The sequence below is a fragment of the Sinohyriopsis cumingii genome, chromosome 12, assembly GCF_028554795.1.
Source record: "Sinohyriopsis cumingii isolate HCF-2022 chromosome 12, ASM2855479v2, whole genome shotgun sequence".
Classification (NCBI taxonomy): Eukaryota; Metazoa; Mollusca; class Bivalvia; order Unionida; family Unionidae; genus Sinohyriopsis; species Sinohyriopsis cumingii.
The window spans coordinates 43,537,112-43,563,615 of NC_142972.1; the positions used below are offsets into that span (position 1 = coordinate 43,537,112).

The window sequence follows — 26,504 nt, forward strand, 5'->3', positions numbered from 1 at the left end:
AAGTGAAACGTAAAGAACAATTGCATCCGTTACGTCACCAGATCTTTAACCACTGGTACCTGAATGGTATAAGAGGACTGATTCGTCAGAAATTTTTTCACTGGTCAGACCTTGTTGAATACTTTCAGTATATGAATGATGATGATGATGATGGGCCAGACGTTCGTAATTTTGGTTACTTGGAGATTCACTTACTGCAACGTATTGAGGAAGACGAATTAAAGGATTACCAACATTTGTTACATGGAATCTGCTTAGAAAAAGACGAAACATCTAGACAAACTCTGACGTTTCAGTTACAGTATGTAACATTTAAATTCCCTACTGGAGAACGAACGTGTTTGGTTAGAAATTACCTTTATTGCTTCCGAAACAAAGACACTATAAAATCAAGTTGCCATGCCACGGATTATGTCACATATCATTCAACAGATTCCGTGGAAGGAACTCAATGACCATATTCAAACCGTGGATCATTACCATCGATTATTACAAGAACTGTATCCATTCAATTTGGGACGACAAGTGATGTGTGTCTTAGTGACTTGTTTTCTGGGATTTCGTTTACCAGCCGATTCTTTGTGGACTCTTTACGATCAGTATTTACCACCTCAATGGCCTTAAATGGTCACGAAAAACTCCTTTTGCTCAAAGCCTTGCGTTTTCATCTGGATACTTCTCGACCTCAACAGGAAAAAAAGATTCGTCAACTTTTAGCTACCCAAGACGTGTATGACGATGTGTGTGTAGCTTGTGACTTACATCCCCATTGGACAGATGTCCGTGCCTGGAAAGAATGGGGTTTTGAGGCTTGGACCCAAGAAGTGGCCCAGTATGCACGAGAGTTATTCAAGGAAAAAAGTTACTTTTCAACCCGTGTTAGTGACGGTGCCAGAAGAACCCGTCACCCAGGACAGGACTGTCGTGGACAGCTGAAAGACCCTTTCGGGAGGACACTTGTGTGGCCTTACCCCCTACTATAGAACTGGTTAGAACATTACCCAAAACATGTTGTACAGACACTTGTGTTTGTTCCACGTTCATGGTTATCATGTGCCTTTTATCCTTGTACTTAAGCCTTTGGCTTTTATGTATTTTTGTCTTTCGTATTCATGTTTGAAAAAAACATTCAATAAACGTGTTCTGAAAAAGTATATAAACTCTTGTCTTGTTTGTTTTTCGTGTCACAAGTGACATTTCTCACACAATGGCTACCTCTGCTGTCTCTGCTCCCTCTTCCTCTACTGTCAAAGTCATCGACAAACACTTAGATCGTGCCAGTTGGGAGGCTTTGTATCTTCGCCATCCCTTTAACATGCTCATTGCTGGACCTAGCGGTTCTGGCAAAACCGAATTCGTCAAACGTTTGATCGAACATAAACATCATTTGATCGATCGGCCACCTCAACGGATCGTGTGGTGTTACAAAGAGTGGCAATCGGCGTACAACCTCTTGCGAGAAAGCCAAGGCGATTCCATCGTGTTTGTGGAAGGCATTCCTAAAGAAGACGACGGCATCGTCTCTGACTCCCGTCAAACCCATTTGGTCATTTTTGACGACATGTTAGGAGAAGACGAAGAAGAAATTAAATTGTGGTTCACGCGCAAAGGGCATCACCGTAATGCCAGTGTCGTTTACATCACCCAAAATTTGTTTCAACAAAGTAAAGCCCATCGCACCATCAGTCTCAATGCGCATTACGTGGTCTTGTTTAAAAGCCCTCGAGATAAATCGCAAGTGCAAGTCTTAGCCAAACAGTTAGGAACGCCTTGGCTGACTCAGGCGTACGACGATGCCACTCAAACGCCACACGCCTATTTACTCGTCGATTTGAAACCTACGACCCCCGAGGATTTGCGATTTCGTACCCACTTGTTTCACCACTGGTGCCAAGACGGAGGGCCTGTCCTGTACACGTCTCCGTCCTCGACTTCATTTCACTCCCCATAAAATAATCTATAAAAACCTCAAACCCTTTTTCGTCTGTCTCACACAGTGTGAATATGACGTCCCTTCAGTCGCATCTTCCCGTCAAATTGATTCGTGCCTTGTATGGCATCAGTCGAGAAAAAAATCCACAAACACGAGCTCGTGTCTTAGAAGCTAGTCTCAAAGAAGTCTTACGATGGTTCACGGTGACGGCACGTCAATTACTCCAAGGAATCATTCAGATTCCTCATCAAACCAAACGCTTTTTCGATCGAAACAAAGTCGCTTTGGTCCAACTGGCCGATCCCCGCATCGACACTCAAACCAAAAAACAAATCATTTTGAAACCTGGAGGGAGCGGTACTCTAGGAGGGGTCATCATTCGCTCTCTCTCTTAAGATGGGATCCTAATGCCCCCAAAGTTATACCCAAGACAAAAGTCCAACGAAGCCCCAAGAAGAAAAAGAAAAAGACCAGGTCCCCAAGGAGAACTTCTCCAGTGGCAGGACCCTCCTCTGACCAGACACCACCACCCCGGAAAAAGAAAAGAAGCCCCCAGAAAAAGAAACAGAGAAAAAGTCCCCAGAAAAAGAAAAGTCCACAGAAGAAAACTAGTCGCAAGAGAGGCACTTCGGCCAGGACACAACCTTACACTCGCAAACCACGACCTGCCACTGCGGTAACTGCGTCTCCGGCATCCTCACGTTTGTCCACTTCTCCTTTGATGACACCAGGAACTGAAGAGTACTTAGAGACGTTGATCACACCAAGAACTTCTCCGTTAATGACCCCCAAAAGAACTTCCCCAGTGGCAGGACCCTCCCATTTAGCGGCAGTGGCTGCTGCTCACAAAGTACCTTCTCCCAAAATCAAAGTGCATGAAAGATCGGGCAAGTTACAAAGTTTACTGGATTTGTCCAAGCAAGAACTGGCTCGATTTAGTCCGTTGCGTACCCCTGCACGACGTGTCATGCCTGTCCTCAAACTAATACGACGTAAAGACAATCAGTAGCGACGCGTTCCAGTATAAAAAAGGCCTGTGACCGAGTAGGGTATCAGTGTTTTTTTGGTGCTCCTGAAGACTCAAAGATGTCACCCTCCAGAAAACCCTAAGGAAAGAAAAGGAAAGGACTGCCACCACGTTTAGCCAAACATGTGGACATGTTATCTGTCCTGTCCAAAGCTTCTCCACCCCTACGAAAAAAACTCATTCAAACGGCCTCCAAAGAGGTCATCGATACCGTGTGCGAATGTTGTTTGAACGTTTTGAAAGGCACGATTCCTTTGTCCAAACACCAGAAACAATGCTTAAGCAAACATCGTCACGTTCTTCGCCAAATGGTTCGAAAGAAAATTTCCATTCGTCAAAAAAAGAAGATGTTGGTCCAACGTGGAGGCATTTTGCCTCTCTTGTTAGGCCCCATACTGAAAGGAGTCTTGGGAACCATGTTGGGAGGACTGGTGGGAGCAAGATAAAAAGGCCTTCGGAAGTCCCAAGATCTCAGAATTGACCCTTGACAACCCCATGGAAGGACGAAAACTAGCTTTAGTGCCTTACAAACGATGGATGGAATACCATCGGTGGCAAGAACAACGCACCCCGCATTTACCTCCCAATCCCAATTTGAGCGAGATGTCCCAGTTACAACACGAATTGCAGTCCTTGATGGATCGCCAAGATTTGTCCGAAACAGAAAAATCGCAAAAGTACGGTCAACTCTTGCAACGACTGCAACTCTTTCACCAGAAAGCTTTAGACGAAACAGCTCTACCCACTCTGAAAGATTTTAAGACCTTGATGAAAAGTCCAGCACCATCACCAGTACCAGTACCAGTACCACCACTACCAGTGACCAAGACAGAAAAAGGAAAAGAAGAAGAAGAAGAAGGGTTTCAAACTCCACCAGAAAAAGTACGCAAGTTAACAACACCACCTACCTCCAGAATTGGATGGATTAAAAAGATGATGGCCACCCCTTCTTCATCACAAGAGAAAAAGAAAGTGAAGACAGAAGTGAAGACAGAAGTGAAACAAGAACCGATATCCCCCGCTCAGACATCCTCCTCCTCCTCCTCTTCAACACCTATTGCCGGTCGCACACGCAAAGCATTGCAATCCAAGAAAATACCCCAAGAGAAAAAGAGTAGCCTCCTCCAAGAGTGGGTGTCTTATTAACACACAAACACAAAAAAGAAATGGAAAAAGTCTTAGCCAGCATTTACTACGATCCCTCCCATCCTGCAGGTTACGCAGGAGTTCAAAAATTGTATCGTGCTGCCAAAACTCGACTGAAAAGTCTCCGTTTACCTCAGGTGCAACGATGGTTACAAGAACAAGCTACCTACACTTTGCACAAACCCATTCGACGCAAGTTTGCCAGAAGTCGCACCCGAGTGGAAGGCATCGATCATCAATGGCAAGCCGATTTAGCCGATGTCTCTCATTTGGCCAGCTACAATCGTGGCTACAAATATTTGTTTTGTGTCATCGACGTCTTTTCCAAATTTGCCTGGGTCGTGCCCTTGACTTCCAAATCGAGCAGCGAGTTAGTGCGAACCCTGCAACGGGTGTTGAAACAAAGCGGTCGTCACCCTCTTCGATGGCAAACGGACAAAGGCACCGAATTTCTGAACCAAGCTTTCCAAAGAGAATTAAAGAAACTTGACATTCATTTTTTTACCACCGAGAATCCCGAAACCAAAGCCAGCATCGTGGAACGTTTTCAACGCACTTTGAAAGAACGCATGTGGAAATATTTTACGCATCACCACACTCTGAAGTACATCGACATCTTACCACACCTGGTGCAAGCGTACAACCAATCTTACCATCGAAGCATCGGACGTGCTCCGCAAGAAGTGACTCCCGACAACGAAGTGTTGGTGTTTGAGCGCCTGTTTGGTACGTCCCCGACGAGGGCTGTCCCCAAGAAAAGTGGAGAGTTGACCGTAGGAGATTGGGTGCGCATTGGCAAAACCAAACGCACTTTTGACAAAGGTTACTTACCTAACTGGACGACCGAATTGTTTCGCGTCACTGGACGAGTGCATGGTCGTCATCCTGCCGTCTATAAATTGGAAGACATGAACGGAGAAGTACTCAAAGGAACGTTTTATTTACCCGAGTTACAACGTGTCACCAAAAAAGAAGACGACGTGTACGACATCGAAAGCATTCTCGAACGCAGAACCCGTAAAGTGGGCAAACGACGTGTCAAAGAAGTCAAAGTACGTTGGAAAGGATATCCACCCAGTTTTGATTCTTGGATCGACGCTTCGCAAGTCATCGACTATAAAAAGAAGTGACCATCATGCCCTTTCACACAACAGACGCAGCTACGTCGACCACTCCTTCTTCACCCAGTTCTTCTGTGCAAGATTTACAAAAACAACCCTTGTGGGTGTGGTGTGGAGAACGTGTGCCTAAAACGCAAATCGTCTTTTTCTGCCAAATCTTCGTGGTGTATTGTGTCATCGGGGAAGCCATTGCCAATCTGAGTTTGCAACAAGGAGACAAACAATTGTGGACCATTTTATTGAGCAGTTGCATCGGTTACCTGCTTCCTAATCCCTCCCTGAAATTCACCTCGAACGGGAACCACGGGAACCTTGTGTCCAGTGCCAGTGCCAGTCACCAGTTCAACCACAACCAGAACCCCATTTTGGGCGGAAACACGCCTCTGACATCCACTAACCCCTCGGACAGCCACAAAACTCTGGAATTATGAGTCACGAAAACCAATTTTACTTAACCTTACCCAGTGACAGTTCCATGGAGGTGTTTCCCCACAACACGTTGTGCTGTTACACGGCTAAATTACCTCAGGCCATCCCGTTAGATCACGAAGCCCATTGGGAAGTGGCTTTGGTAGAAATGATTCACCCAACACAAATCCAAAACATCATTGATGGTCAAAACACTTTTGACGTCGAAATTCTGGACCCAGCACTGCAGCAAAAGATGACGGGCAGTCCTCAACATAACTCACATCTTGCAAAGGACCTATTACCCCGTAGCAGTGACTCTTCTTCTCCTCCTCTTTTCGTTTATCGCTTTAAAATTAATTCAGGCCATTATTTTAGTGGTCAACATCTGGTGGAGGCCATCGCTGACAAATTCTATGCAACCTTTGACAAAGTTCTGACCACAGCAAAAAAACGTGTCACCATCGAGTACCACAAACTGTCTCACCGTCTACTCATCAAATTTGAAAGTGAGGAAAGAAGTATACGTATTAAATTCTGCCCTTAATTGTATGACATTTTGGGTGGAGACCTCAAAATGGTCACGGATAAGCAGACCAAAAAAATTATTAAAATAGCAGAGATTGACAACGACATGCATTTTGCAAGGTATTTTAAGTTCCCGGTAGAACTGAACCAAGGACTGAATTTGATCTTCGTGTACTCCGATGTGGTGGAGTATAACGTAGTGGGACACACCTCCGTACCGTTACTGCGTGTCATTCCTTTCAAAGTAAATTCTGCTACGGCCACTGACGAGGAAGGTGGAAACACTTACCATGTCCACCGCGAATTTGTCCATCCTCATTATTTGCCTGTCAGCAAGTCTTATTTGGACACGGTCAACATTGCTATAAAAGGAGATTTGGGACAAAATATTTCATTCACCAAAGGAAAAGTCACGGTGAAACTCCATTTTCGAAAACGGTTCTCTCACGACTCGTAAGTCATGTATCCAGTGTACCGAGGGGTTGCTCGACATCGAGGACACGGTTTAGGAGACATGTTAAAATCGGCCTTTCGTTCGGTGGCCCCGGTGTTGAAACCGATGGTGACACGCGGATTGCACGCCTTGAAAGATGCGGCACTGACACAAGGCAAAGAATTTCTCCAAAATGTCATCATCGACAAACAAAACCCTAAAGAAGCCTTCATGAGGGCAGGCAAAAATGTCTTGCTGCAAACGGGTAAAGACATTTTGGGTCGCCGAGACACACTTATAAATGCCCTGCACGCTACCGAGTCAGGCATTCAGCAAGGACAAGGCAGAAAGAGACGACGACGAAGAAAACACCCTTTCACCAGACTTCAAGCGAGAAAGGCCAAGAAAAGAAGAACCGTTCGAGACTTAGACGTTTTCGATTATTGAGAAAGAACAGAACAAAAATGATGCACCGAGAGTCTTGCGCTTGTTCCAAGACGGAACTGGATCTGTTTGCCATGCCCCCTACCATGATGACGATGCACGAATCCCAGTGGGTGGAATTTCACCCCGTCTCCTCATTGGCCGATTCTGCTCCCATCGAGTTTGAAATCAAGGGACAGCTCGAAGATTACATCGATCTGAACAGCAGTTACTTGTACCTGAAAGTCAAAGTTCTAGATAAGGATAATAAAGCAGTAGAAGACACTGAGCCAATAGCTCCCGTCAACAATTTCATGCATTCCTTGTTCAGCTCAGTGGACTTGTACTTGAATAACAAACTAGTCAGCAGCAGCATGGATACATACCCTTACCGTGCCTACCTGGAAAATCTCTTGACGTACGGAATAGATGCCAAGGATACTCATCTCAATGCCTGTGTGCTGTGGGAACCTGACGAAGCGAAGGCGTTTGAGGAAACAGATAAAGACAATGATGGCTTTGTGGAAAGACGAAAGAAAATCCTAGGTGAACAGAATTTAGAACTGATGGATCGTTTGCATTTGGACATGTGGTTGCAAGAGAAATATTTGCTGAACGGGGTCAATGTCCGCTTGAGACTGAATCGTAGCAGTGCCGCTTTCCATTTGTTGGCTGATACTACTGCTGGCAATCCTAAAAGCAAAATCGAGGAGGCCAAACTCTACGTACGACGCTTGGAAGTGTTACCTAAAGTAGGTAACGACATCAGTCAGACGTTGAGCAGAACGACCGCCAAGTATCCCATACGACGCGTGGAAATGAAAACGTTCACCATTCCCTCTAACCATCATTCCATGATCGAAGATCATCTGTTCCAAGGACAGTTACCCAAACGTTTGATCCTTGGTATGGTCTCGAATTCAGCCTTCAACGGAACCTTCGGTGAAAATCCTTTCAACTTTCAACACTTCAACGTGAAGAAAATCGAAGTCAGTCGCGATGGCAAGACCTTGTGTACCCGACCTTTCGAACCTGACTTTACCAAGAACAATTACTTGAGATCGTACTTGTCCCTGTACGAAGCCACCGGCCAGTTAGGAACCAACACCAGTCACGGCATTACGTACGACGATTACGCAGGAGGCTATGCTTTGTGGGCTTTCGATTTCACTCCAGACCAAGGCAGCGACGAGGGACATTTCCACCCTATAAAATCCGGTCAGATTCGTGTGGAACTTCAGTTTGCAGATAAACTACCAGCGACAGTGAACGTCATCCTGTATGCAGAATTCGATAATACCATATAAATCAACAGTTTGAGAGAAGTCATTCTAGATTATTAGAAGTCATGGAAGATTGTTATCCCTCTTTACCTAGTGGAGAAACTTTGGACATGAAATGTGAGGAGACCATGGAAGGAGAAGAATCTCAAGACAAAGACGAAGAAGTTGTCATGATGAAGCCGAGATGGCCAGAACAAGAAGCCCATTTAGTCTCCTGTTTTGCCAAACACTTGGTCGAAAAAATGACGGAATTGATCAAGAAAAATTGCTATGGATGTCAAAACGATCATCCCAGTCAAATTCAACACGATAAATGCCTGATGTTGAGTCAAGAAGAAAAATTGGACAAGTATCTGGACGAAGCTTGGAGTCTCATCTCGAACAAAGACGTGTTGCACCAGTGGTATAAAGACTTGCGTGAACATTTGTTTGTGTGTTTGTGTTTGTAAGTGCTTAAGTAAGTTGGTGTGGATAGTAGATTAAAATCATGTTTTTTTTGGTGTTAGAGGTGTATATTTGGACTTAGATTGGATTGCTTTGCGTATGTGGATAGTCAATTGAAGTGATTTATAAAAAAATTAAAATAGTGATGGGTAGCATAAAAAAGTGAGTGAGTGTTTCTTTTAGGTCCGCGCGTTGTTGTTTTTTTGGTTATGATCTAGGTAAGATCAATTTTATGTTTTTAGGGGGATGTTTTCCTTCACGTCCGCGCTTTCACTATAAATTGAAACTCGTTCGGCATTTTAGCTACCCTTGTTGATTGATCAACACAAGAATGAATAGTAGCAGAATAAGCAAACTTCTTGAACTCCAGATACATCTGGAATATGTAAGGCGCCTGGTAAATGAACTGGCTGCGGAGGCTATAATAGAAGAAGAAAGAATAAAGAAGGAAGAGGAGGAGAGAAGACAGAGGGAAGAGGAGGAAAAGAAAAGAGAAGAGAGGATGTCGTTCAATATTCCCGAGACAGAGGATTGGGGTGATGAAGCGAATCATCCTCCCTCTTCGAAGAAAGGTGAAAGGAGACTGGGGAAGAAGATGCGTGTGTGGCGCCAGGCCAGGAAGGTGCAACCATTAGATAGGTGCATCTGGAGTTCAAAAAACAGCCCTTTTCAGGGCTACCCAATACTCTAGAAAAGAAATAACTATTAATTTGCCAATGTGTGTAGGTAGAGTAGTGTGAATATAAACACTAACTCTTTTTTCATTGTGTGAGGGTATGTGTTGGTGTGTTAGTGTTTATAAGAGCTCAGGTATGTTTGTGTGAATAGTAGATTATGGGTTTATTTATTGTTTCTTAGCGTATGTGAAGAGTGTAGTTAGGGTTTTATTATATGAAATGAGAAAGTAGGGGATGTTTTCCTTCACGTCCGTGCGTTGTTGGGTCATGATCTAGGTAAGATCAATTTTATGTTTTAGGGGGATGTTTTCCTTCACGTACGCGCTTTCAGTATAAAACCTTCAGTGTTGGCCATTGGAGCCCATTCTACGGAATAAGCAAACAAGAAGATGTCAGCAGCTTCAGCTTTATACAACGATCTTATGGGAAGTTGGTATTGGATGGTGGATGGATTGAGTGTAGTAGAAAGGGTTGAACAGGAATGGAGGTATGCAGTGACAAAAGACTTCGTCTCTAGACAAGTAACCAGCCTCCACTTATCCGTAAATATTGTAAAAGAAATGATAGAGGATGAGGAAAAGAGAATCAGAGGTTTAATTAACCCACCGTATGTCAAAGTGGGTAAGTTAAAAGAAGCGATAGATCATGTGACGAGTGCAAGGTGCTTTCTAGAAGACATTGTAGAATGGACAGATTGGTGTTTCGCGAAGTGGGGGTTAGAAAAAATTAAGAAAGCTGAAGAACTAATGAGGAATGTGCTGACCGAAGAGGTCAAGAAGATCAAAGAAAAGTGGTCAAAGGAAAGAAAAGAAGAAGAAAATAGAAAAAAAGGATGAACTAGAAAAACTGAACACAAACTGGATGAAAATCCAAGAGAAGTTCCGGGCCATGGGTCACCCGGACTGGATGCCGGAAACAGAAAAGAAGAAGAAGGGGTTGATGGACAAAATAAGAGGATGGTGGAAGAAGTTAAGAAGTTAAAAGAAGAAAAACCCAAAGGCCCTTTTCAGGGCCAGCCATATTTCTCGAAAAGAGATAGCCTTTCCATTGCCTACCCCTTTTTTAAAAAAAAAATTTAAAAAAAAAAAATCCCATGTTCAATTTCCCATGACGCTATAAAGACCCACCCTGTTTAATTTCCTTTTTTGTCGCTAGACAGACCCACGATTTTTTTTTCTCCATGTTAATTTCCCTTGTCGCTAATCTGACCCACGATTTTTCTCCATGTTAAATTTCCCTTGTCGCTAATCTGACCCAAGGGTGTTTTTAATGCTAATTCCCATTGTCGCTAATCTCCCCCCCCCCCCTTCACTACTCTTGTCTTCTTCCATTTATTTTCTTCTTTATCCATTTTCTATATTCTCTTTGTTTAAGTTTTCTGTCTTCACCCTAGCCATATGGAATCTGAATCTCTACTCCTCAAGCAGGTTGTAAATCATTTCTGATTTCATATTTTATAAGCCTGCGTTTATTCCAGAATACGTCATGGTTTATTTAAACTTCGCATGCTTTAATCTTTTGATGCCATTTAAATTTGGTCCAGTGTGTTAAGCATCAGTCAAGGTACGCTTTCATTTATTGTTGCAAAGAAAATTACTTATTTGCGTTTGAATGCAAGATGAAGTAATTTTAAAACCGAGGAAGCTCAAGATATCACACCTTTGAGAAAGCTGAACCGTCTTGCTTCTACTTGCTTACAATTGGAGCCATGGAAATGACTTTCCTCTTTTGGACACAAGTTTTCTTTCGTTTTTAATTTTGAAGACTTTACCAATTTGAGCAGTATATTTAATGCATACAAATCGCACCACAGACAGTGTATATGAACAAGTAGGAGGGAACAATGGGGATTCTTGCTCACCTAGACCCCTGCGTGGTCTAGGTGACCTCATATAATTTTATGACTGGGATATGGGGGTCCTGACTCACTTATCCCTATAGAAGTGGGTTTTGGCTCGCTTTGCTTTTCTTATTATAGATGTGTCTGTAGTATAACGAAGATGCCGCTTCCGTGTTATCCCTGGCATGTAGACAAGTTGGCTCTGAGTGAGAAGAGCTTTGATCCAAAGTGAGAATTAAGTGAGGATGAGTCTAAGGCATGGATGAAGCATGCTAAGGAGTTAATAGAGTAAGCGAATAAGGATCTGAGTTATGTTTCCGTGATGATCTATTGTGAGGAGAGTGAAGAGGAGGATAAGGAGTCGGTGAAGCGTAGTCAGTCATCACCATCTAGTGCAGCGCTACAATCAGCAATATTATATGCGAAATAAATTGAAGTATTTTCATTTATCAGAGCCCAAGTGAAATGAGTTTGATTACTGGCTGAGTTGGGTGACTCAATGGCAGCTGGTGGATTGTGCGAAATTTATCAAATTTAAGCATGTGTTTAAGCACATTTAGAGAAGATGGGTCTTCACGGGCATGCAGCAAAAGGTAAAGCTGCCTCTTGGAAGTGCTTAATGGAAGAGATTGATACGATTATGTCTGAGGCGCTATCGTAGTGAGAGAAGCAAAGGGGGTCCTCGAGTTGAATGGCTCAGGATATCCATGCCACTTGACGAGAGATTTTTTCCCTTTGGTGAAGAAGACGTTTTCAACTCGGAAGACATTCTGGCTTGTATTATGTAATTCCTGCTCGTATAAAGACCCTTGGATGTGTTCTCCTGAAGAATATTTAAGGGTGTAGGTGATGGGAATGGTTTTCTGAAAGACATCAACGACAAAGACTTTTTTAGGGGTGTATCCTTTCACGAACGCGGATTTTCGTCTGCTGATTTTATACATATCCCCTGCCTTGAATTTAGCTCTTAAAAGAAAGGCCTCTGCGTCCTGCTGGTTTTTGGTTACTGAGGAGGTTTCTGCTGCAGTCATTCGAATGCTTCGATGCCAGGTATGACTGTAGTGGTCAAAGAGGTCTGGAAGGCAATCTTGTTGTTGTTGTTGTTGTTGTTGTAGGGTTTAACGCCATTTTTCAGCACGCGATAGGCTATACATGGCGGCCAGTATTAATGGTGGAGGAAGAAACCGGGAAATCCCCGGAAAGAACCACCGACCCTCGAGAAGCTACTGGCAAGCTTTCTCACATATCCACATTGGCCGAATCCGAGACTCGAACCCACGCAGACAGAGGTGAGATGGCAGTGATCCGTAACGGTGAGCGCTTTAGACCACTCGGCCACTCGGGGCCCCGGAAGGCAATCTAAGTACTTGCTAGTGTTATGGCTGGTGAATATTTTCCACATGTGATTTTTGACAGCTCGGTTAAATCGCTGGATGACTGAGGCCTTGAGAGGATTATGAGAGCTGTACAGGATGATGTTATTTTTTGAAGCCAATCTGAGACTGTTTGTTATAAAATGCACTTCCATGATCTGCCCAGAGTTTATGTGGCTTTCGTGTACCTGTGATCTGATTCGGCGCCTCTACGATGGAATTTCCCATTTCGTTTTTAAGAGGAATTGCCCAGGCATACCTACTGGAGACTGCGACGACCATCATAAGGTAATGGAACGATAATTGTACACGCTGTAATCTCTAATATCGACGAGATCTGCTGACCATATATCTCGTCCACGTCTACGGCGAGCTATGACTCTTTGTCATGGAAAATGCTTGCGTGCGGATTTATGCACTTCCTCTCCGAGATCTTTCACTGCCTTGACACCTACTCCTAACGTATGTTTAGTGCCAATTATGACACTGACGAGAGATCGATCTACACGTTCTCTGAAATATTTAGGCTTGAGATCTTTAAACTCCTTCAGCATGACCCGATCGCGTCCCGCTTTATCATCGGGATGATCTCTGTAACAAATCTTGTGGTGTATCGCGATGACATCAACACCGTTGTACGATTCCTGACCTGGGAGTGGCTGGTCGTCTTCATCCAGTTGTTCATATAAGGGGTTTCATAATCCTGTGTACCTCTGTCTTGGCAGCGTCCATCCACCTCGATGTCTGAGAAGTTTTCCGATAAGGGTATGGACATCCATGGCTCCCCTAAGAATTTGTCGATGTCCGCATCCTTTACACTCTCCCACGGACAAATTTCTTTCGACGTGAAGGTCCTCGCAGCTCGCATCAAGCTCACAATCTCTGCAATAATGCATGCTATATACATATTCCTCTACAACGCAGTACCATCGTTGATATGTTGGCGTTGTTTAAAAGAAGTGTGTGTGAAAGAAGCGGGTGCTGCCCCCGCGACGGATTCCTTCTTCTTCTGTGGATTGACTTCGTTTGAGCGCCTTTTCCCATTGCTCAAGCTCCTTTTTTCATCCATTATTTTACGGTATTCTGTGAACAAATAACAATTTACAGGTTTTCGTTTGCATTCCTCTTTTCTCGCTTGTATACGTTTGGCGTGATCCTCCTGCGATAATGATTCCGTAAATGAGCTACCTCTACTCGAGAGGGAAGCGCATTGAAGCGTAGGGTCTTAATCCTGACGGAAGTCCTTGTTCTTTGAGAGCTTCTTCTTCTCCTAGGGTCTCTGGTGGATACACTTTCATGGGAAATAGGGGTGTAGTTCCAGAACGGTAAGCTTACTCTCTTTTACTGATAATACCCATCAAAATGCAGTTAAAATCTTTTGCCTTCTCGAGTAGTTCATGAAGGTTTTTAAATCTGGCCCTGTCGATTTTCAACCCACGGTACATATATCTGGTTGACTTTGATTACTAATCCACGTGCAGCGCCTGCCTTAAAGTATAATGTTGATAGTCCGACGTAGTTATTGCATACCAGTATTTGAATTTGGAGGCAGAGATGTCGCAGTGTTGGTCTCTCGCGATGGCATTAATATCTTGGTTATCAAGTCCAGAAAGCAGAATGAAAGCTCCCATGTTGCGTTGATGGATTTGGGGACGTAGTAGTAGAACTGAGTCAGATAGAGACAGTTGTAGCGCTTGTTCCACTACAAGGAAAAATACTCGCAGAAGTTGTTGAAGACAATGATTTTGTGCATGTCTGCATCCAGGTCTTCCACAGGTTAAATCTCCTCTGGATCTGCGATCGTAACTTTACTTGCCAGGGAGTCTGCGAACTCATTCAGCATGTTGTATTTGTCCTGTTGAGGATTGAGCGTGTACATGATGAACCGACTGTACCTCAGCATGTTATTCAGAAGCATGTTCATGAGGAGATTGGTTTTGAATCGACCAGTGGGATCCACGATCATGTAATGACAATCCGGCATCAAATATGATTCGGATTATCTGGGTCGTGTTTCTTCGTGTGGAAGTTAATGATGTTCATGGTTTATATAACAAAATATCTTACACCACGTTTGGGACGTTGATCCAGTCGGTGCATTCTACCCAAAATGAGGACAAAGTCAATCGCTCTGGAGAACCCATGACGGGTCATCTATCTCAATATGAGCGGTCTCAGTCTGACCAGTCTAGAAGACTTAAGTTATCCCCCTCCGGATGCCCATGCCGCCCACTGGTATCACGTGAACAAGCTCGCACAGACGAAATTGTCATTGACGGCGGGTACGATGACGGGCAATCTCAACATGGGTGGTCGGATCTTGTACGGACTTCCTGCGGCCGCAGCGGAGTCATCGCAACCCGTAAGAGCCTCCGATATGGATGTGGTATTGGCTGGAAAATACGCTAAAATAGGAGGCATGATTAGTTGTGATGTGACAGTGACGGGCACGTTGTCCATGTCAGGTCAAATGATCAGCAATCTCACCATGTCCTCACCGAAGTCGGGCTCCACGTCTCAGAAAACTCGAGAGGTGGGAGTGATTACTGAACTCAATAAAAGATCAAGTATGGCCTATTATTTTTGAAATTCCGACGGCTTCATTTGGATCGACAAAGATGCGAGTGGCAATTGCACCCCCATTACCGTTCAAACTGTCGAAGGATTTCGCATCAACAATGCTAGTTACTACTTGTTAGTGGATATCAATAACTCTCAATTTAGCTTGAACAGGACCACGTCGATGCAAGGTCTTTAATTGTACAAACTGCCTACTTCCTGGCCCCTCACGGATAACACCACGCAATCTCGTATGGTCAGCTCAACTCGTTTCGATGCACTAAATTATCCACAATGGGTGATATAATGACGGGGAATCGTCACCATGACAGGTAATGCTATCAAGGGTCTTCCTACGACCACGTCTTCGAGCGAATACACCACTGCCAGTTATGGCAATGTGAAGTTATGTGGTGAATAAAAGTGTAAATACGGTAACGGACTTAGTGTTTTTAGCGACGGGAGAATGACTGATGAACATGGACTATCCACCGGTAATAATTGTCACATTCCCGTCTTACCTGCATCGACTGCAAATCGATATGGATTTTCGATCTCGATGTCGTCGGAATACGATGCCTCTCAAATGGCTTATCTCATGTACGCTCAGCATTTAGTCGCGAGTAATTCTGTCAACAAGTGGGCGACGGCGGAAGAGACCTCTAATTTTTGGATACGAGTCCAAGTGCATGTGCCCATCTCAATCTGGAAATTTTCAGCTGGGTGGACTTTCAGTAGGAACAGATCGCGTGCTCACCTGGAGAGTCGACGGCATCGGATCCCATGATATGACTGATGTGGTGTATAACGGAATGACGGTCATAGAAAATAATCTGCTGGAGCTCACCATGACGATCACTAAGATTACATACGTGGCTTTTAAGTATGTGTGGATGACGGCGGGACCTACATATCCTGCAGTTATTTTCAGATCTTTACTCTCGACGATCTTGTATAGAGACTGAAATCGTGCGCATCGCCTACATAATTGTACCAGTTGCTGTTCGAAGAGGATTATAGGCAGGAGGCGTCTTATACGAACAACGACTAGCAGAAGCTGAAGCAGACGACGATAGCGCATGCAGAGTTGAATGAGGTGAGAAAGTAGATTCGATTATCTCTAAGAGAGGTCTATAAACGAAGGTAAGAGGACGAGGTCAAACGGTCTCATCTGTCAGTGGGAAGCATGATGCAGGCACAGTTCCGAGAGGCCATCGATCGGTACTGGATGGTCTTCAGATTTTGTAACGTTCAAGAGTCGGCTCGATTGGTCAAAACCTTGGTCCAGGACATCATTAAGGAATTACTTCTCAGCCTCATAGACGCCATCGTGAAAACAGTGTATGTCAAACGACGACAATTTGTGCAAAAGGAAGAGGACTACGACAAGAAAAAACGAACATGGCAAATTAAAAACTCAGAGACGCTATAGGCAAACGTAGGTTTTCAGCAGGTGGGGCTGGAATACGAGGATGTGGATGTGATTATAGCATTGATGGCACTTGACGAACGCTGAGGTGACAGCGACGACGAAATCGTTAGAGATGAGGCACCTGTGTTTGAAAAGAATAAAAGCTATGGGAGCGCTTTTTAAAGTAATGATGTTTAGCGTGTATGGAAAGTTCGATTCTTAATCGTACTTAGAAAATTTTCAACCAGAGGACAGATAACAAAATCTGAGTGTTGTGTTTAAGAAAGGGTGTGTTCTTCCACGAAGAAATTTCGTCACTGTTCCAAATGCCTCTCAGGAACTTTTAAATAAAACCAACGCTCGAGATCAATATCGACACAAGTACTGGTGGTCGTGAGTTCACAGAGACAGAGAGTTCATCTTTTCAGCGATCAAAATCCTTTTAAAGAAATTCACCTCAACGTAGAAAAAATCACACTAGCATGCTATTATCTCTATCGTCATCACCAAAAAAAGCTTTCGAGGAACAAATGTTGTACGTCATAGAATCACAACAATATCTAGACCATGTGGAACTGACGGTGACTCCTGACATGCAATCGGATCTCGTGAAATCAAATCTGTTGACCAAAATCACCCATGGCTTAAAATATATGTGTCTGGTAGGTGAAAACATATATGAGATCGACGATGATAAAATGAATGGACACATCCAATTCTTAAAAGAAAACTTACCACAGCTTGTACTATTATTGCCGAGTTTAGTGGACGCAGAATGATCCTGGATTTTAACCACATCGACAAAATCTTTCCGACATAACAGCGTCCTTAACTATAAGCAAACTATTGATGTTACCATCGACGAGCCTATGTCTACAAACTGGCGTTACGGGCAATACAAACTCATCATGAGAGTCATTTCGATGATTTCGCTTCTCGTGACGACCTCCGGAGTCATTTCCACGGGAGCACTAGCCAATCCGATCATGTTGATTTTATCCGGAGCTGGACTGGCTATGCAGACCCTGATCAAACGTCTCAAGCCACGTCTGGAGGCCAATAAAAATATCACCAAACAGACCATGCTGGCGTATCAGAAAATGCTAAACAAAACTCTGCCCGTACTTGCGATGAGCTCCATTGGATATGGTGTTACTTATCATCGTGGACACGATCTTTGTGCGGCTCTGAGTAGATTCGAAAAAATCTACGATCAAAAATATAAAGAGAATGTCTAGCGGCGAAGAGGTCCATCGTCACGGTCTTATCGAATCACGTGTCCGTAAGCATCGAGCTGGTATGACCAAAATGCAGGGAGCATCGTGTGCACAGGTCTTGTTGACGCGAAATCAACGGTCAGACTTGGCTAAAAACATTTATCGTCAAAATCTACTACGACGAACATCTGATTGTACATCATTTCATGCGATGTCTGAGCGTGAAAACGGTGAAAAAGATTTTAAAATTATCTCAATAATATAGATGTTGGACGTAGAGATGCCTGAGCATCACGTGGATGATACGCGATAGATGGTCATCTATCGCGTACCATCCACGTGATGCTCGGGCATCTCTACGTCAAACATCTATATTATTGAGATAATTTTAAAATCTTCGTCGTCGTCGTGCAAAAAAGGAAGATCTCGAGGAGGCCATGTCAATGCGTTTCATCTCAACATCGACATTTGCGTAAATCTCACGTTGGCCAAAGTCATGGACATGGGACAAGGTCTAGTCTTGCTCTCGGAGGCAAATCAGAAAACACTATACGACACTGGCACGCTCAACATGACCTACGATAAAGAACTGTTCATGCATTGCATTTTTTGCATGCATCGAGAAGACCTCAAGTTGTTGTCCGATCCTCATAAAAATGGAGTAAAAACAAGATTTTCGACAAATTTGTTTGCTATCCATCATATCTTATTTCCGAATTGCAGATTCGATTATCCGAGGGATCTTCTGTCGTGCTAAACTTTACTATGTGTTTGATCTTTGTGCGTATGCTACTCGTTGGTTTAGTAACGACTAAACTTGGGATGCACTTTCCATGTGAGAAACGCTGTTTCCTGCCTCATGCTTAATCTTAGAGCTAGGAACTCGTTGAAAATCTCTGCATGGTTTTTGGTTTTTGAGTTGTTTTGGCTTTTTCGTTGTAACTTTTAATCGATGGGATGATCGCTGAAACACTTAAAGCTGACCTCGAACTCCTTCTTGACCACCCAAGCATGGTTTAATTCCTTGGCTTCAACTCTTAATCGGAGTATAGTGCTGAGCGCAGTATTCTCCGTTACAGGACCTACTGCACGTTTCCCTGCTACCCTGAGTTAGCCACACACACCTTTGTGTCCCACGCACAGGCATGATGCTATACCATACACTTTAAATATTTTCTTATGACAAAATAAACAAGCGATTAAAGAAATAGCAAAATGAACAAGCAATTAGAGAAATGATATACAGGGCTATATAATATAGCATCTCTATCGTTGCAAGGAGTGACCAAAATCTTGTCTTTAGTAACAATGAAAAGCAGAATTCTAAATCAGGTAGGTGCCGATCCAGGAAGAGATTTTATCCTTCGTCATGATATCGCTCATCGACTCAAAGACATTAGATCTAAATCATTGATCGTGTATCGCTGTAATGATTTTAGCAACATCGTCGACATCGCCTGGTCGTTTATCCAGCGTCGCATCAAAGATTATCAGAAGTCAGGATCGGCATGGATCTTTGCCGGAGTGAATTCTATCTCGTTTCAAACTTTCAAATTCACACCGTTGCGTGGAAGCAAATATGTGCCTCTTCCAAAACCCGTCTTGTCCACTAAAGCTTTCATGACCGTCACGAACAATGATAACTACTGCCCCGTGTGTGCTACCCTTTCTGCGCTGCATCCTGCAGAGGACAATGCCGGTCGCTTCTCCAAGTACAAGCCCTATTTTGATATCATCAAAACTCAGCGGCACTCCAAGACATTCATACAATGGAATCGCTCAAAGAGAGACTTTCCATTAATGTGTTCGGACTCGATGACAACAAGGCAGGAAAAAAGCAGTTCATGGTTTATCCACTAATGATCTCCAAAACAGCCTCACAACACAGCATCGATTTACTGCATTATCAAAACCATTTCGTGAATATCAAGGACTTGAGCCGAATATGTCGATCCCAGTACACAAACTATAAAAATCACGGCTATTTCTGTTATCGCTGCTTGCAGTGCTTCCCTCAGCCCCAACGACTACACGCACATATCTCAGGTGGATACTTCCAAGCATTACAGACTGAACAGATGCCACGTGTTGTAAAGCGTAAGTTCGAACATCATCACGAAAATACGCTTATGCGTTTTATACCCTCTTCGACTGCGAGGCCAAGCTGGAAAAATAAAAGGACCCTCCCGAGATCCTGGCCATTCTTGTACTCAGGCGGAGCAAAAACACGTCCCATTCTCGATTAGATTTAAGGTATGCTGTTCCGTCGATGAATCCTTGTCATCAGATTATCGTCAGAATCGCGGTGAAGATTGCATCGCCTGGTTCTTTGGACAACTCGCTGAGGAACTGAAATGTGTCCAGGAGAGCCACATAAAAACACAGCACCAACCACCTCACTCAAACCGTCACATCTGCGACAACATAAATCATCTCAGCAGTGCCACAATGTGAAGAGTACTTTAAACCACATGAGAGCAGAGTGAAAGACCACTGCCACATCACTGGCCCATATCGATGAGCTGCTCACGTCAACTGCAACTTATATTTCAAGGATCCAGACTTCCTTCCAGTCATTGGTCATAATCTACGATAATATGATGGGCATTGTATTGTGGCAGCTCTCAATCATCCATATATCAAACAGATTCTAGCGGAAGTGGGAACTTAGATCAAATGTATCTTCAACAATTTCGAAAAGTACATGTTAATCACCAATGAACCATTTAGATTCATCGACTCATTCCAGTTTATGTCGACGACGCTGGAAGAACTCGCTAAACAACTGTCCGAAGTTTATCCATCTCAGATAGAAATTTGGTCACCAGGCCAATCTGCTCAAGCAAAAAAGGAGTTTATCGCTACAAGTACGTCGATTCCTACTCACGCTTCGACGAAACGTCGCTACCACCTCAAAAAGACTTTTATTCTCATCTCAGCCTCACAAGAGTCACCAGTGAAGAATAAGAATACGCAACAAGATATGGAACGACTTCGACAGCAAAACACTCGGAGATTAGCACGATGTTTATCGCAAGGCGGACAGGCTCTTATTCGCGGATGTCTTCGAAAATTTCAGTCGCACGTGCCTCAGCCATTACCAGCTCTATCCACTTTTGTGTTTCTCTTCACCAGGACTCTCCTGTGACACTATGCTTAAGCATACCGTAGTGACACAAGAACACCGCAAGGATCCAGACACCTTTATGTTCACTGAGCAAATAGTACGAGAAAGTATCTCCGTCATCAGTAATAAATACGCTGCTATATCTATACTTGGGCTATGTCACAACCCTTTCCTGAGGAAGATTTTCACTGAATCAGCAAAGAGCAAATTCCTCCAAGAAAAGCAGGCAGGAAACCTAGAAGGCTGTGGCTATTTTGTCGAAGCAGATCTTGAGTATCAAGAACACTTTCACGAACTTCACAACGACTATCTCTACTGCGTTGAACAAATTGAACTCCCTACTCTCTCCGAAACAGAAACAACACAAGAAGCAGTTTGAACTCGGAGACGCTAAGGTAAAATAAAAACTCATACCCAATCTCAGCCACAAAACACACTGCATAAAGAGTTATTGACTTTTCGAACAAGCTGTACAGCACGGACTCGTTCTTAAAAACGTTTATCCTGTACTCAAGTTTAAGCAATCTCCGTGGATGAAACCTTCCATCGATCGCAACACAATATAACGCGCAAAAGCCACGAAAAACTTCGAAAACGACCTCTTCAAACTCATGAACAATAGCGTCTTTGGAAAGACAATGAAAAAATTAGACGTAGCATGAATATCGAAATCGTTAACAGCCAGCGTCGACGAGATAAGCTCGTAAACAACGATGACTTTGTCACCATCAAATTCTTTGACGAAGAGCTCGTTGCCATTGAATCCAGGAAAACTAATCTCTTGCTGGATAAACCTATCTAAGTCGGAGCAGCAGTTCTCGATCTCTCCAAAATGCTCATGCTGCAGTTTCATTACCACTTTATCAAAATTAAGTACGGAAACAAAGCCACGCCACTCATGACCGATACCAACTCACTCGTGTATGAGATTCACGACGACGACGTCTAGCAGACATGTATCAGCATCGTGAACTCTTCGACCTCAGGGATTATCCATTAAACTATCCACTACAATGAGACTACAATAAAAATGTGCTAGGAAAGTTCAAAGATGGAATTTGTGGGATACCCATTACGGAATTCATAGGATCCAAAATATACTGCAACACACGCGACGATGGAATCATCATGAAAAAAAGCCAAAGGAGTCACAACACCTGTCATTGCCCAAGTAGACATTCACCAACATTATACACAGTTACTACATGGACATCGCCAGTATTACTCCCTGAGAACTTTCCGATCACAATGACACCAGATCTCCACCACACTCATTAACTATAAAGGATTATACCCCTTCGATGACAAACTATACTCCACCAATGGCACTCATACACTCGCTCATGGAGACAGTGAGACACGTCGAACACAGTGATAACAAAGTGAGTCAAATCCCCTTCCTCAGTGACAGGTGACCGATTTTCATAAAGGAAAAGAGCATAGGTGAGCAAGAATGCACTTCCTTACAGATAAGCGAGCCAGAACCACCATAACTCAGTATTAGGATTCTATGAGGTTACCGAGACCAATGGGGAGGGGAGCTAGGTGATCCAGAACCCCAATAACGCAGTAGGAGGATTATATGAGGCTCCTCACTCACCTAAACCACACAAGGGGGGCTAGGTTAGCCAGAACCCCCATTTTCACTTACTACTTGCACATTATATTGTGTCATCATTGGCTTATTCACAACCTATCGATTGTTTTAATAATAGTTAGGTCTGTAAACACTTTCCTAAATCAACAATAATATTTGAAGATGTCGTAATATCATAGGGAAAACGATGCACAATTAACTTGACAGTGTTAACGTGCATAATGCTGGTGCGCTACGCATCAAGAATTAGTCACATATTCAAGGCTTGGTCATCAAAACTATTATAATAACATCAAGTTCATATCCCATGCAGTCCAAACATAAAAATGAACCTCAGCTATTGTCCGAATTCGTTTAAGGTCGCTTTGAAAAAATTTAAAACAGTTGAAATTATGAACATTTTTGCGTTCTGAACACTGACATTTACACGGAAATGGAAACCTTTGACTCTCCCCCACCCCACCACGTTCGTTCATTTGTCAGCAGTAAAAACAAATTTTGAACGTATGATTTAATTAATTAATTCACTCATTAGAAGCTTTAATAGCTGGTCATTTTGAAGGCTGTACACCTTACTTTTTTAAATAATTATTACCTTTATAAAGAAATATGAGTGAATCTACATAAAACTCCACGCTGTGTAACGCAGATATTGTATGGATCAGTAACCAATGTCTGAATTCTGATCTAAAACTTTGATCAAATGTTAGTATTGTGAAATACGAAGACAAACATTTTCTTGAGTTCTGTTGAAGCTTCTTTCACTTACCTAACTGGTTTTGTTCAGTAGTCTCCAGTGGGACAATGGGTGCACGATTTATTCAAAACGAGTTCCAAAATTTAAGCTTTTAAATCTTTTTATTTGAAATATCCAAGAAACTACGAAATATATAAAGTTATTTCGCTAAACGCATTTGTTTCCTGTCAGCCAGAAAAATCTCATGCATAAAAATATTTTCTTTTCAAAAACATGCAAAACATGATAAAAACACAATAGTATAAAGATAAACAACACAATGTCTGTCTTGGAATAACGTGCAATGACGATGTATAGTAGCAGAACTAATAAAAAAAACTAACTCACCCATTTCACTGCATTAAAGATTCCATAATACTTTATAGCTCCACTGGTACTCGGAAGAGGATTGACCTATTTATACCTTTTGGAAGTTTCTGGCACATAATGACAGCATATCTTGTATAACACCGAAACTAGATCTTTTATCTACAATGCGGAAACTTTATTTGGCGCTTTATCAATAATGTTTTTAGTTTCGTTAAAGAATTTTCATTTACAAAATCAAATAAAAAAACATTCCACAGTTCAGTGCATCCGAAATTGACGGGACAATATTTTTTTAATTATTTATTTGGTTAAGGTAATTAACTCTAGTACAAATGCAAACAGTTAAAACCGCATTTCTGAGTCAAAATAACACCGACTTTCGATATTTAATCCCTAAAACGTGAAGCATCTTCCCTACCAGCAGTGCATGCCCAATAAATACTTTTGTCGAGAACAAAATATTTTATGCAAGAATCTGTTTCATTGTTCAGTTATAGTGTCCTTAGTCTAAATAAAAAAATAATAGGTTTATTTTCCCACTCCAGGTAAAAGTCATCCACCAAGTCTAGCCTAGGTCTGTAGTGTAGAACAAAAGTTAAGTGTGAAATACATTTTATTTATAATGACCTTTACCCTTGACTACATATCAGTAAACCTCTTTCATACTGCAAGTGCAAACCTAATTGACCTTTTGGTAAGATAGATGGTGCAAAGCTTAGCTTATTGTTCGTAAGCGATACAGGTAACAGACGGAATGACAATGTCATATCAATGTACGCTCACCTTTACCATTTCTCAGGACTAAAGAGAGTCACGGAGGATGACTTCCCACGAGAAGCATGCTGACTGACTTTATGTACCCCAAAATCATTACTAAGTATGTGCTTCAATGGAGGATTCAAATCAAATGCTGACTTTTACGCTAACAAAATATACTTCTGGATTGGAGAACTAAGATCTTTTTGATTTTTCAGTTATCATTGCTATCGAATCTCCATCAGGACATCACTGTAGATCAACTGATTGTAGTTTTAAAAATAATTTCATTCATTTTATATGCGCAAACCCTTGGCTTCTTCCTTTTATTTTCTTCATCATCCATTTTCTCTATTCTCTTTGTTAAAGTTTTCATTCTCTAGCCTTTGTCGCATGGATTTCAAATATCGAATCCTCAGTCAGGTTGTAAATCATATCTAGTTTCATATTTTATAAGTCTGCGTTCATCACCGCCTACGTCACGATTTATTTCAATTTCGCATGCTTTAATCATTTGATGCCGTTGTTTTTATTAAGTTTGTTATGCATTAGTCAAGTTACCTTTTTATGTTCTGTTGAGAAAAATTTGCTTATTTGCGTTCGAGCGCTAGATAAAGTGGGTTAAGAAACAGAGGAAGGTATATATTTCACAACTTTGGAGAAGGCTGAACCGGCTTGCGTCTACTTGAATCCTATGACCTCCCCCTCCCCTCCCCTCAACCACGTTGGTTTATTTGTCAGCAATCAAAACTTGGCGAGTGGATAAAAGAAATAAGTAAAAGAAGATAAAAACACAATAGTATAAAGGTAAACAACAAAATGTCCGTCTAGGAATAACGTGCAATGACGATGATTAGTAGCAGTAGCATTACTACTAATAAAAAGAACTAACTCACCCATTTTAATGCAATAAAGTTTCCCTTCTAGTTTATAGCTCCACTGGTGCTCGGAAGAGTATTGATCTATGTATGCTGCTTGGAAGATTTGGCACATAATGACAATTATCTAGAATAACACCGAAACTAGATTTTGTATCTACAATGTGGAAACTAACTTCCTGTTTTCATTTCATAAATAAGGAATTTAGTTTCGTTGAAAGATGTTCATTTACAAAATCAAGGAATGTTTTATTTTTCTCCCTGTTCGATGCATGATATAAACGAGCACATATTTTTGTTTATCATTTCTTTGATCAAGGTAATTTACTCCAGGACGAAATCAGTTGTTCAAAACCGCCCTTCTGAGTTAAAATGACACAGACGTTTGATATTTAATCCCTAAACCGAGAGTCATCTTGTCTACCTGAAGTGCATGCCCAATGCATACTTTTGTCAAGAACTGAAACTTTTGTGCAAGAATCTTTTTCATTTTTCAGCGACAGTATCTTCAGTCTATGATTGTTAGACGCCAAAATAAATAGGTTTCTTTTTCTACTCCAAGTAAAAGTCATGCACAAGGTCTAGTCTGGGTCTGTGATGTAGAACAAAAGTTATAGCGTAAAATAGTTTTTAGTTATAATGACCTTTACCCTCGACTCCAGATCAGTAGGCTTCTTTCTAACTCCAAGTGCAAACCAAAGATACATTTTGGTAACGTAGATGGTGTAAAGCTTAACTTATTGTGCGTAAATGATACAAGAAACATACGGACTGACGTACAGATGAACGGACAATGTCATATTAATGTACGCTCACTTTTTACCATTTCTCATGATAAATGAGAGTTACGGAGGATAACTTCCCTCGAGAAACATGCTGACTGATTTCATCTTCCCCAAATCATCAATAAGTCTGCTTCAACGAAGGATGTAAATCAAGTACTGTCTTTTACGCTAACAAAATATACTTCTGGACTGGTGAACTAAGATCTTTTTGATTTGTCATTTGCCATTGCAATCGAATCTACTTCATGACATTACTGTAGATCAACTGATTGTAGATTTGAAAATAATTTCATACGTTTAACAAGTGCACGATGAACAATGTGGGTGCTCTCCTTCTCTCTCGCTCTCTTGTGTGATTGCACTATATAGTATGTTTCGTGACTTTCCAAAATTAATTTGAATATACATTTTTAACTAGCAAAATATTGCAAAACTAAACAAAAATGAACAACCAGTAGATTTATTGACAGAC

At 42.2% G+C, this 26,504-nt stretch overlaps 1 protein-coding gene across 1 annotated transcript in view; it reads right to left on the minus strand.

The window, feature by feature from the left end:
* The window catches only part of LOC149786349 (uncharacterized), a 39,328-nt gene extending 13,978 nt beyond the window's left edge, over positions 1–25,350 (minus strand). Inside the window, exon 1 of the mRNA XM_089978186.1 lies at positions 25,266–25,350. The gene's annotated coding sequence lies outside the window, so the exon portion shown is untranslated. The remainder of the gene's footprint in view (positions 1–25,265) is intronic.
* Positions 25,351–26,504: the final 1,154 nt, after the last annotated feature.